The following is an 11,091-nucleotide window of genomic DNA, read 5'->3' on the forward strand; positions in this document are numbered from 1 at the left end:
TCTTGAAGGTCACTAGGAAACTTCCTACTCTAGTTGACTCAATTTCCAAGCACTTTGTGGAACCCCATACTAGGTTGGATTTAAATGAAAATTCATCAGACTTGAAAGGCAAGAGGAGGGCAGCAGAAATTATCTGCCAGGATCTCTCTGCCTGAGTATGCTGGGTACAGGGTTAACATTTCAGCCTCTTTTGCCTTTTAACTTGTTTCAAGGGTGCAAGTGCCAACAATATTTTAAAAATAATTTGAAAAACTCCCATTGTTTGTAATAACCTTTGCAAAAGTTGGAAATTCTATTTGAACTTACTTTGTCCCTGTCAATTTGGCAAAGAGGACTTTGAGTTTCCAAAGGAACTTTCCATTTAAAAAGAAAAAGATTATGTTGACAATCTCACTGTGAACGAAGCCCTGGCTTTCCATTTGGTGCCTATCTGCCATTTGCTGGGAACCCTCCCATCTACTTTGCTTACACTTAAGTGTGTGTAACAGAGAAGCCTGTGGGAGTGATCAGAGAACATGACTTTTAATACAAAGGAAGATGTTACTTGAAAAGCGAAGTTTTCTGAGGATTATACAAACTTCAAGGCGACTTTCAAACCTTAATTTTGAGAAGAAATTTCTCACAAAAATTTAGGTATCTGTGATATATAAAGATGGTAGATTGTGAAGGCCTTTTGTGTAGGGGGTCACCTGACACAATTTAGTATTTTAATTATAGAAATTTAGAAAAGTTTATTGCTAATAAGACACTATTAGCCCCCCAGTCTGCTGGGAATTCTACAGATTGTATCCTGGATTTTTTTTCACAGATTTCTGAGTTTTGGGATGTACTAGAGTCTCCTTAATAGAATATGTTCTCTTTACTACCCAATATCCTTTACGGGATTGTGTTTATCCTGTAGGTACAGAGTTAGAGAAATGGTCTATGGTACTTAGCTCATGTATAACACAGCACCCATGTATCATTACTGCATTGTATATCAAGCATTATGACATTTTACTATATAAAACCTTTATCCCAAAAGTAGAACTCTTAGCTAAGGACACTATAGGAACCACTTAGGTTGGTAAAGTTCATTCATGTAGCCACTAAGATGTCAACTCTGATTTAAAGCTTTATTTCACTTTTCTTAATGTGTATATGAGTGTGTCTGTGTGTGGTTCAGTGCACATCTGAGTATGGGCATCCATGTGGAGTCCAGAAGAGGACAGCAAATAATCTTGTGGTGGAGTTACAGTTGGTGGTAAATCTCTGAATGGGTGCTGGGAATGGAACGCCAGTCCTCTCTTACTCACTGAGCTGTTTCTCTAGGCCCTTGATTGCAGTTTAATTTAGTTAGCTCATTCTGGAGACTGTGAATTTTTGTCCTATTATGGCTTGCCACATTTATGTGTTTTTTTGAGGAGGCCAGAGTTAGTGTAGAGATTCCACAAATTCATGGTGTGCTAAGCCTTGCCTTGGTGTTATGATAAATCTTTCTGCCAAAAGCCAGGGTGCCCCACCGCCATGTGTACGCTTTATGCCAGCCGCCTGCCCGAGTTAGTGCCCAAATGAATACATAGAAACTTGTATTAGGTACAAAGCTGCTTGGCCAATGACTAGGATTCTCATCTGCTAGCTCAGTCTTAACTATCATAAATCTATATATGTTATAAGACTTATTTTATCAGCCGCCTTATTGGCGCCCCTCCTTGTGTGGATCACATCGTGCTGCTGGAGCAGGAGTGGAGGGGAAAAGAGGGCACCTCCTGTTTCTCCTTTGCTTAAATATGAGTCTCTTTGCTATGTCACTTCCTGCCTGGATCACCACTTCTCTACTACATTTCCCAGAATCCTCTTTGACTCCTAGTCCAGGCTACCTGCTGTCTCATTGGCCAAACAGTATTTTCTTTAACAATAAAAAAGATAAACATACATAGAAGTACTTCCCCCATCACCTTGGTATGTTTCAAACAAAATTCGTAACATTTTCAGATGTTACATAAAATGACTGACATAGAAGAAAACTATTCTTGTAGAACAAGTAAGTATGTTAATGGAGACATGCAAGCAATTATGTACAATTGTGCACATTTCTCAATGCTCAGACTTCAAAAATACAGTTACTCTAATGTGAAAATACACAAAATACACGATGAATTTTGATGTTATGGGAAATGATTTAGACATGAGGGAATCATTTGCATTCATAAGGCTCTACGGTTAGCAGAACTGTTAGTCCAAATAAGCTGACTGGTACATGGACACACTTCATTTGCCAAATGTGTGTTATCAGGATGCTGAAACTGTACATGCTGCCCATGAACCAAAGGAGAAGAACTGGCAAGCTGGGAATATCTTGTTCATTGACACACATCATAATAAATATGCTCCAAGATCTTAATGGTGGACACAGACTCCTGGAGGAAATTAAATGCAATGGATTTGCTATGGAAACAAGACTACCTAACCTGCTGAAACTTTATTCAGGGTTTTAGAAATGTGACTTCTGTTAAATATGATGAGAATCACATGGACCTTACCGTAACAGTGTGTGTAACAATTTTCCCTCTAGGGTCAAATGATTATGGACATTTGAAGAGAGGAAATCTAGACTTAATTTTCCAGCTCATCATTACACGGGCAGACTGAATAGGTGAAAATCCCATTAGCATACAGGACAGTGTGCAATATTGACAGCTACATAGGTTTTCTCAGTGTCCTCAGAGCTGTGGTGTTCCATGATTAAATAATGTGAAGTAACTATCAACTCTCTCCTTGGTGCCACCAAATTTGAGTTCCACTTGAACTTGGACTCTGCATTGTGTTTGTAATTTAATTTCAATCTGATTTTGTCGACTGTTCAAATCAAGCTTGTTGATTTGCAGAACTACAGTGAAGAGGACTTGAATGATGACAGACTTGCTGAGCCACTAACTCCTTATTTCCTGCCCTGATTCCAAATGTACTTTTAGCTTAGGAGTCCTCTCTTCAAATGCTGCCTCATATGCCATCCATTATGCACCCAGGGAAAGGACAACAGACTTGAAGGAAGAAATGAGCCCCCATCCACTATCATGGCTACTTCTCCAGCCTTGAATATAGCAGTGCCTTTGGCATGACCTTGGGGCATTTTATTTTATACTCCTGCTTCAAAGGCATTCAGACCTTTTTAAAAAAGATAAGTGTCCCATTAAACCATTTCTCAGATTTTAATTTTGATAGGAAGTTTATTGTGCCCCTCCCTTTTTCCCTTCTTTCTATCTGTCTGTAGGTTTTGGAGGCCATGTCTCACATATTACAGACTGGATTTGATCTTGTGTAGCTGAAGATGAACTTGAACTCACAGTCCTCCTCCACCTCCCAAGATCTGCAATTACAGGCATGCACTGTCACATCTGGTTTATGTGGTGCTTGGGATTTGAGTCAAGGGCTTCCTGCATGCTGGGCCAACACTGTGCCAGCTGAACTCCATCCCTGGTTCTGCCTCCTTTATGAAAGAATGATTGGTCACCATTTAAGAGATAGCAAGTTTTCTCATGGCCTATCACTTCCAGTGAGTGGGAGAAATAGGTTTACAGGGACTGGATAGCTCATCACGTACCATTCTATGTCTGTGAAAAGAAATACTTTTGAAGGAAGGTTGGAAAACTTTAGAGGTGAAACCAAAATGAAAATTCTTGGCAAGGATTGCATCCTACTTAGAAAACTCAGAGGGCAGACCCAGTGGTTAATTCTCAGTCCTTATTCTAATATGTTTCTCAGCCTTCTTTGATACAGAACATCCCTTCTTCCTTCTGGGATCCTCATTCTCCTGACTTCCCTGGTGCTCTCCTGCCTGCTTAGCTTCTTCCTTCTTGGTTGTGCACTCTCCCCTGTCTTAGAGACCAGCATCCAAATTTTTCTCTCCAACCCACCTACCCTACTATTAGTAACCTCTGTCATTCTCTCACTTTCCTTCACCATACCTCCCTTTCTGATTCTTGATCACACATACACAGCCCACATTGTTGTTGTTGTTACTGTTCTTTATTCCTTTTTTATTTAAAAACAATCATTTTACATATCAATCCCCCCATTCCCTCTCCCTCCCATCCTCCTATACCCCCTACCAACACCCCCACACCCACCTGATCACCAAGGATGGTGAAGCCTTCCATGGAGCTAATCATCATAGTCTGTCACATCATTTGGGGGAGGGCCTAGGCCTTCCTCTGTTTATAAGGGCTGCAATAGTATCCCTCCATTGGGAATGGGCTCCCAAAGTCCATTTGTGCACTAGGGATAAATACTGGTTCCACTGTTAGAGGTCCCATAGCCTGGCCAGGCCTCCTAACTGTCACCCACATTCAGAGGGTTTGGTTCCATCCAATGCTGGTTCACCAGCTTTACAACTGGGTTCCCTGTGCTCTCACTAGGTCAGGTCAGCTGGTTATGTAGGTTTCTCTAGTATGGTCTTAACTGCTTTGCTCATCCCTCCTCCCTCTCCAGGGAGAATTCCAAGAGAATTCCAGGAGAATGGCTCAGTGATTAGCTGTGGATACCTGCTTCTGCTTCCATCAGCTACTGGATGAAGGCTGTTCATGGTGCCTGGTTTGGTCCTATGTTGGTTCCCCAGCTGTCAGACTACAGTTCATGAGTTCCCAGTTTCTCAGGTCAGCTGTTTCTGCAGGTTTTCCCAGTGTGGCCTTGACCTCTTTATTTGTCACTCCTCCCTTTATGAAACTGGATTCCAGGAACTGGGCTCAGTGGTTAGCCCTGGATCTCTGCTTCTGCTTAAATCAGCTACTGGATGAAGGCTCTAGGATGGCATGTAAGGTAGCTATCAGTCTCATTATAGGGGAAGGGCATTTAGGGTAGCCTACCCACTATTGTTTTGGGTCCTAGTTTGGGTCATCCTTCTGGATCTCTGTACAATTCCCTAGTGCCAGTTTTCTCTTTAAACCTATAGTGGCTCCCTCTATTGATGTGTCTGTTTTCTTGTTCTCCTCTATTCTTCTCCCCACTCAGTCTTCCTGATCCTTCATGTTCTCCTCCCCCCTCCTCCTCTCCCCTCCTCTTTCTCCTATGTTCCCCCCTCCCCATGCTCCAAATTTGTTCAGGGTCTCTTCTCTTTTCTGCTTCACTGGGGGACCATGTATGTCTCTCTTACGATCCTCCTTGCTTCCTTGCTTTTCTGGAGGTGTGGATTTTAAGCTGGTAATTCTTTGCTCTATGTCTAATATCCCATGTTCAACTTTTGCATTTTCTTTCCTCTTCACCTAGCACCTTGTTTACACATGTGTGGTTCTAACTTCTTTGCTACATCTTGGGCTGTTTTAATATCCCCACTCTATCCCCACCCAGTGACATCCTGGATTTTCTTACTTTTTTGTAGTTTTTCCAATATTATTTAAAATTATATAATTATTTGTTTACCTACTTTGTACCTTTGCTAAACCACATGCTTCCCAAAACTATGGACCAGGTCCATTTTGTGCACTGTTGTATCCTTTATTATTGGAAGGGTGTCTGGTATACAGTAAAGGCTCAAAGTTATTTACTTACGTGGTGAATACTTACAAGCTGGACAGACTCATCTAAAATAACAGTGCTTTGCATTAATTTAATACAGAATAGTTACACTCTTGATTTTCATAATTCAATAGTCAGAATTTGCAAGCAAAATTCTGATTTTATAACATTGTACATTGTATCTTCATGTTTCAATTTCATCCTATGTATACACTGTAATGTAAGAATTTACCTTTAAAATAATGGATACACAAATACACACACACACACACACACACACACACACACACACACACACACAGATATACAGGAATCCACAATGGTGTGTTTTATGCATGGGACATATTTTATTGAAAACACCAGCACATTTGCATAAAATCACTGGGGTCCAGAATTCAAGCACAAATAAAAACCAGACACCCTACAACAGTTCCTCAAAAGAAAGCAGAATCTGTCCTTTAGAGTAACTATCTTCTGCACAGAGCAATGGACACACATGTTGACTTCCACAATAGCACAAAGATACATTTTCTTGTTATGATAGATAGCTAGGCATCCCTAGCTCATGTTAGTGTTTTTATTAGGTAATTAACCAGTCAAGAGTATATATTTGCTTAGTACTAGTGTCAATCAGTACAACATGTGGCAGTTTGAATGTTATTAGCTCCCATAATCTCATAGGGAGTGGCACTATCAGGAGATGTGGCTTTGTTGGAGTGGGTATGAACTTGTTGGAGGAAGTGTGTCATTGTGGCTGTGGGATTTGAGATTTCCTATGCTCAAGATACCATGTAGTGCCTCAGTTGACTTCCTGTTGCCTGCAAAATGTAGGACTCTCAGCTACTCTTCCAGCACCACGTCTATCTGTATGCTGTCATGCTCCCTGCCATGATGGTAATGGACTGCACCTCTGTTTTGGGACAGGGTTTCTCTGTGTAAAAGTCCTGACTGTCCTGAAACTAGCTTTGTAAACCAGGCTGGCCTTGAACTCACTGAGCAGTAATGTCTGTCAACCAGGATTCCTAGCAAAAGTTATCTGGATTATTCCCATGTTTGACCCAACATAGGACCCACATCCACCTACAAAACACAGTGTCATGGTAATGGAATGCTTTGACTGGTTTAGTATAGGAAACTTGGAGTCAACCCTGTAGAAAAATGAATCAGATCTGAGGGAACAAGTTGGGTCAGTGAAAGAAAGTGAGTGTTATTTAAAGTTTTTAATTTGCCTTAAGTTTTATTTTCTTGTTGGCATGTGATTTTATGTGATTATATGGTATGTTGTTTTTATACATACACATGTTATGCAATGATCAAATAGGAACAATTAAAGTAGCCATTGCTTCCAGTATACATTTGTGGCAAGAACATTCAAAAGACTTTCTTCTTGCCTTTGGAGACACACAGTGTGTTATTATACCTATTATACCTCTGATAAGTCTGTATACAGAGCCACAGCTTATTTCTCCCAATTGTTATTTAGGATGTGTGGTCCTACCCCTCTCTAGCCTCTGGTAAGCTCTACTCTACTTCTTCTGTGAGGTCAAGGCTTGCAGATCCAAGATGTGAAGGAGATCACAGAGCATCTGTGCCTGCCGTGGGCAGGCCTGGGAAATACTTGCACAGGAATCAGTATTGTCATAAAGAAGCAGATAAATAATGACAGCTGTAGTGGGAACCCCAAAGTAATTAGATGTTTGGGACAGAAACTTCCTTGGTTTTTGTTTTGTTTTATGTTTCTTGAGACAGGGTCTCACTACAAACCCAGGGTGTACTTGAACTGCTGACCTCCACTTCTTCCTGCTGCCTCCCAGGTGTGGAGATTACAAGTTTGCACTACCACACACAGTGAAAACTTTTCCTTCTGCTATCTGACAGATGATAGGAACACTCAACCCCTTTGATATTTTCCAAGGTCCCTTCTGCTTCTTTCTTACACTCTTTTGTGACACTTGACTTGTGCCTTTACTCTACTGAAACAACTCTCATTTACCTGAATCCATGGGAAGCCTTTGAATCCTGGCTTTTTTGCCTTTGTAGTGTTTGGTAAATTGAATGCTACTTCCCTGTTGAGAGTCATTTCTGGTTACCAGCTACACTGATAACTTATGTTAAAGCCACTCATAACTATTTAAGTGCTTAACATATTCTCCAACGAGTTCACATTTAAAAAATTCTATTTTTTATACTCAAATAATATTTTTCTAAAAAGTATAGGGTAATTACATACCATGCAATATTTACATTGCTTTGTAATATTTAAGTCATTTTCTCATCACTATAATGAAACAACCAAGGCAAGATACTTAGGAATAAAGGTGGTTCATTAGTTCAAATTTTGGAAGTTTAAGGGAATGGTTTTGACATTCGTTTAGTTGTGACATGGTATTCTCAGCTGTGTCACACCAATGTGATGACAATGATGAGATCATGTGTGGGAGCATGTAATTCCATCTTAATGCAGGAAACAGGAGGCTGGGGCAGGGCTGGCTAATGTTTCTATAAAAAAATCTCACCCAGGAACTTGCCAGAGTCTGGCCAGAAATTACCATTTTATTACCACTTTTAAGTATATGCTTTTATTTTCTGAAAACTTTTGTTCATTTTTATTTTATTTTATGCCTATGAGTAGTTTTCCCTTCATGAGTGTCTTGCACCATGGAGGTCAGAAGAAGGTGTTGGGATACCTGATACTAGAGTTACAGATAATAGTGAGTGGCATGTGGGTGCTGGGAATTAAACCTGGTTCCTCTGGGAAAGCCACCAGTGCTCTTAAACTGTTGAGCCACCCTTCAGCCCCTATTTTCTGAAATTAAAATATAATATCCTCATTTCTTCCCCTTCTCTTTCACGCTTCCAGTCTGTCCCCTTTGATCTTTCTCATCCTCATGAACTCTTTTTTCTTAACTATGATGGCATACTTTCTGTTGAGCTAGGCCCTTGCAGTAGCCCCATCTCTTAAAAGTTTCAAATCTCAATACTAACACACTGGGCTCTTTTTGTCTCCTTTGAGAATATTAAGTGGACATAGCTTTGCCATTTTATTTCCAGGCCCCCTATTACATTTGGCCTACATGTCTATTTTTATGTCGGTACCAGGAAGTCTCCATTACTATAACTCTATAATAAAGTTTGAGGTCCGGTATTACAATTAATACTTCCATCATTATTCTTACTCCTTGGAATTACTTTGGCTATCCATGATATCTTATGGTTCCATGTAAATTCTTGTGTTTGAGATATGTTCCATTCATATTTATGTTGTGGTGGCATATTTGTTGGATTATTCAAAGATGTGTTGCATTGTTTTATGTTGCATTTGCTTAACTCCATAAAGCTGTGTCACTTTGCCTGCCTCAAACACCTGATTGGCTTAATACAGAGCTGAACATTCAATAGCCAGGCAGGAGAAAATATAGGTGGGTCTGGCATTCAAAGAGATAAATAGGAGGAGAAATCTAGGGAAGAGATGGGGGGAGTGAAAAAAGGGGGAGAGGAGGACGTCAGAGTCCAGCCACATAGCCAGCCATAGAATAAGAAAGAAAGAAAGATATATAGAATAGACAAAGGTAAAAAGCCCAGAAGCAAAATGTTGCTAAAGAGAAAAGAGATAATTATTTTCTAACGTAGCGGCTTGGAAACAAGTCAAGCTAAGGCATGACATTCATAGGCAAGAGTAAGTCTCCATGTAATTATTTGGAAGCTAGGTGGTAGACCCCCAAAGAGTAAAATAAAACCACTAAATTTTTGTATTGTTTTTCTAAACACTTACAATATGGCATAGTAATTTTGATTGGTATTTGGGGTGGTTTATAGGGAAATGGCCCCCATAGGGAGTGGCACTATTAGGAGTGCCTTTATTGGAGTACGTATGGCCTTTATTGGAGTAGGAAGTGTGTCACTGTGGGGGTGGGCTTTGAGTTCTTTGGTCAAGCTATGCTCAGTTTGAAACAGACTCCTCTGCTGCCTGTGGATCAAGATGTAGAATTTCAGCTCCTTCTCCAGCACCATGTCTGCCTGCACACCATCATGCTTCCTGCCATGATGATAATGGACTGAACCTCTGCAATTGCAAGGCAGCCCCAATTAAATATTTTCTTTAGAAGAGTTGCTGTCATCATGGTGTCTCTTCACAACAATAGAAGCATTAACTAAGACAGCACTGAATTAATTCTGTATATTAGTTTTGGTAGTATAGACATTTTATAATATTGTCTCCCTATCCAGAAACATGGGTCTCCTGTGATCTCCTTTTTAATTATGTTAAATTTTTCACTATAAAAGTTTTTTGTTTTTTGTGCATGCTACACTACTGAACTGAGTCCACAAATGAGATTTTAGATGTTACTATATCTACTTAACATTAATTCAGCTTTATATAAGTTTTCTTTAAATTTTCAAAATAATATTTTTTTTACATTTATGGTGGAGGCAGAGATGGAGACATGGCTAAAGCACAATAAAACATTGAGGTTTAATCACATACACATAATGAACCAAATTATGTTATGCACACTCTTACTGCTAACTCATCCATTAAACATCTGCATTCTGCATTAAGAACTGCTTCCTCTACTGTTTCATCCCTAGCACAGATGATGTAGCAGGAAGAAATGCAAATTTGTCTCCCTCTGTTCATGAAAACCAGCCCAGACCTGAGCCTGTAGCTCTAGCAGAGGGGCCCAGTCCTTAGTCCCCTGGTGTCCCATTCTGGGATAAGCATTGAACACAGACCTCACATCCATGAAGTTGTGGCTGAACTGCATTTTCCTTGTATTTATTTTAAGAGGTCATTTATGGGAACAAGAGATGCTGAGTGTGTGGGTGCATGAGTAAGAAGTGGGCATGAGAAAGAGGGACGGTGGATGTGTGTAACATTTTCCTGACCAGTATTCTCTATTATTGCAGGTGTCCAGTGTGAGGTGCAGCTGGTGGATTCTGGGGGGCTGGGGGGCTTGGTGCAGCCTGGGGGTTCCCTGAAACACTCTTGTGCAGCCTCTAGGTTCATCTTCAGTGACTATTATATGAAATGGTTTCACCAACCTCCAGGGAAGGGGTTGGAGTGGATTGCAGTGAGCAGAAACAAAGATAATAGTCACACAACAGAGTACAGTGCATCTGTGAAAGGCCGGTTAACCATCTCCAGAGATAATTCCAAAAGAATCCTCTACCTGCAAATGGATAGCCTGAAACCTGAGGACACAGCCACTTACTACTGGGCAAAATTAAACACAGTGAGGGGACTTCAGTGAGAGACAGAAACAAACCTTCCTGCAGGTTTGCTCAGGACCAAGAGGGGGCGCTCATGACTAGTTAAAAGGACAGGTGTGTGATTTCTCAGTACAGTAATTACCATCAGGGAAGTTCACGGGAACTTGGTTTTTTTTTTCAATTTTTAATTTTTTAATTTAATTTCTTTAATTACTACTCATATTTACATATCCACCCCCATTCCCTCGCCCTCCCATTCTCCCATGTCTCCCACCAAGCCCCTGAACCCCTCACCCAACTCCTCCCCAGGGATAGTGAGGCCCTCAACCAGGGACCTTCTAAGTCTGCCTAGGCCCTCCTTGCTGTATCTGGGCTACAAATCTGCGG

The 11,091-nt window shown here is 40.6% G+C and overlaps 1 pseudogene; it reads left to right on the plus strand.

Annotated features, from left to right (window-relative positions):
* LOC113837559 overlaps window positions 1–10,745 on the plus strand; it is a 34,218-nt pseudogene extending 23,473 nt beyond the window's left edge.
* Window positions 10,746–11,091: the final 346 nt, after the last annotated feature.

Source organism: Cricetulus griseus, chromosome X (assembly GCF_003668045.3).
Source record: "Cricetulus griseus strain 17A/GY chromosome X, alternate assembly CriGri-PICRH-1.0, whole genome shotgun sequence".
In the NCBI taxonomy this organism is placed as follows: domain Eukaryota; kingdom Metazoa; phylum Chordata; class Mammalia; order Rodentia; family Cricetidae; genus Cricetulus; species Cricetulus griseus.